This window comes from Trachymyrmex septentrionalis, unplaced genomic scaffold, assembly GCF_001594115.1.
Source record: "Trachymyrmex septentrionalis isolate Tsep2-gDNA-1 unplaced genomic scaffold, Tsep1.0 scaffold7, whole genome shotgun sequence".
In the NCBI taxonomy this organism is placed as follows: domain Eukaryota; kingdom Metazoa; phylum Arthropoda; class Insecta; order Hymenoptera; family Formicidae; genus Trachymyrmex; species Trachymyrmex septentrionalis.
In genome coordinates, this window is record NW_017305884.1 from 1,812,811 (window position 1) to 1,815,803 (window position 2,993).

Here is a 2,993-nt window from a genome sequence, read left to right on the forward strand (position 1 = left end):
AGCAAGATTTCAGTAAAATTTCAATTTTTGTCCAATAGATGACAATAAAAAAAAACACAAAGAGCTAAGTTTGATGTCATTCTAGTGATTAGTTTGTTTCTGACAGTCTTTTAAAGTGATAGTTTGCCAATAATGGAGAAATTGGATCGGCCAATAAATCAGCAATTGCGATGGAGAAATTATATAAACTGAAATAATGAACTAATCACACATTCATCGTATTCTCTAGATTTGATCCCGTATGTCTTTGACTATTTGGAAAGAAATTTTCAGATACTGAAGTAATAATCGTCGTTAATATTTTTCGAGTTTAGTTAAAAGTTACTAATCGATTTATTAAACTTAAAACGCGATCATAAATTGAAGCTGGAAATATCATAAAATCACATTACTGATCGTAAATCCGAGAATAATAATAATCATCTTAAAATATTGTAAAATCTCAAACAAATCAAATCAACGCGCAGTTTATAAAACTGAAAAATATATTTGAAAATTTACATATGAATATTATAAGCAGAGTCACTTTCATCAAATATAAGATTCTTTCTTTTATTAATGTTTTTTTACTTATCATGTTATTCATTTATCGGTCCATTTTTCATTTAAATGTTGACTGCTTTTAGAAGATAGTAGATACAAATATCGTTTTATCTTTGTTATTATTTGAATATCAAAAAGAATAGACCGATATTAGGTATACCCATATTTATGTCGATTGTGATTCCTAAAAAGAAAACAGCCATTGTTTCTTCAGAAAACTTTCATATCATCAAGACAAATCATCATCTCATTTCTGAATTAAAAGTTTTAATTACTTCTCAGAAGCTTCACCAAACTATAACAGTACCTTCGTATACTCTAAAGATATTTAGATGTTCTTGAAAAGTCTTGCACGCTGCGTTTCGCGATTGAAAGGTTGAAAAGATGATTAACACTATTACTTCTTCTTCATCAAACAAGAAGGATTTACCTCGTTCATTTACCGTTTCACCAATATTATATATTATTTTCTGGTTTGGTTATGATGTTACTTCTAGCAATAGTGTTTATTATATTCAGGGAAATTGATTACCAGCAAAACTACCCTGAAGACGTTTCGACAAAGAACTTCAACAAGAGAAATTCCTTTGAAACAGCCGCGTGTAATCGAAATCGTGAAGTGGCATCAGCCAATCTGTGTGATACCTGGAAAGGATGTTCTACCGTGTCTTCCTTCTCAGGAAAAAATTTAGGTAGATTATCAGCATTTGCGCGCAAATAAATCTGACAAAAGCGAATCCGGTCAAAAATTGGCGGACCTCGATAGAATTCCGGAGTTTATCTTAAAAACGCCTAAAATGGATATCACGTGGCAAATGGCAATCCGTCATAAAGGACGTACCAAATAGTTTAACCAAATTAACTCGGAGTACATTCCCCAATATTCGTAACAAGACTCAACCGCGAAAATACATAAGAAAGATATTGAACTTGCCAGTGATTCCTGTTTTGATAACGCATGAATGTATACCTAACAAACGTTTGTGCGCGAACTATCAACCGAATTTTCCATTCAAGATCAAGAAGGAAGAATATAAGTTAATTCAAAGCAAATCTCACGAAGATCAAAGCTCGCCGATAGAAATGCATAGTAAAAACGTACTTGGAAGTTCCTCCCAAAGTGAAAATAAATATAATCTATTGAATATAAACTGTGCTTTAATTCGGTTTGTTAATTAGACTTAAAACGTAGTTATAAACTAAATTCGAAAATAATACAAATCACATTATTTATTAATTCAATAATAATAATAAGAATCTTGAAACATTGCAAAATTTTCAACAAACTGAATCGGCGCGTAATTTATAAAACTGAAAAATGTATTTCCAAATTTACATAAAAATATTCTAAGCATCTGCTTCAATTAAATATAAAATTCTTTCTTTTATTTGTGTTCTTATCGTGTTATTCACTTATTCGTCTATTTTCCATTTAATATTGTTTCTTCAGAAAGCTTTCATCATTGTCAAGACAAACTATCTCATTCCTAAGATAAAAGTTTTATTTATTGCTTCTCGTCATAGGTTTCACCAAACTATAAAAACACCTTCATATACTCTAAAGTTTCGATGTTCTTGAAAGATCTTACACGGTGCGTTTCACGATTGAGAGGTTGAAAGAATGATTGAGAGTGTTGCTTCTTCTCCATCACACAAAAAATTGACGAAGATTGACTGGAAGAATTTACTTCAATTACACATCGCGTTACGAATATTATACATATTTTCCGGTTTACTTGTGGTGTTACTCCTGGCAACAATATTCAATATATTTCTGAATGTAACGAAGACGTCAGTAACTCCTGTTCCAATAATGCAAGGAGTTTTATCTAATAACCTTCATTTGTGCGCGAATCAATCGAGTTTTCCACCGAAGATCATTGAAAAAGAAGAAGATAAGTTAATTCAAAGCAAATTGCACAAAGATCAAAACTCGACGATAGAAATGCAAAGAAAACTGTACTTGGAAGTTCCTCCCAAAGTGAAAATACCTTTGCTCGACGAGGGAAATCATTCATCGAAAGTCGATCAGCCCACTTCTTATATGGATCACGAATCCAAAATTAATACAACTGAATCAATCAATAATATAAAAAATGAAAGAAGAAACAATGTCAATAACCAGACCACTTCTTATATGGATAACGAACTCAAAATCAATATTACTGAATCAAATAAAGCTCACAAACTCGAGACTAATAAAAAAGATATCATTAAACCAACTGAAGAGCACCAACCTGAAATTAGTACCACTGAACCAATCAAAAATAGAAGAAAAAGTGTAGTCAATTACAGGCAAACAATCGATCTCAAACACGAGATGGACTTCCCAAATAGCATAGAACATTTCAAGTATATTCCAACGAAGGATGCTTTTGGATCGTTTCATACTGATGAAATAGATGAAATAGATGATCTACTAGACGATCTAATAGACGAACCGATAATCA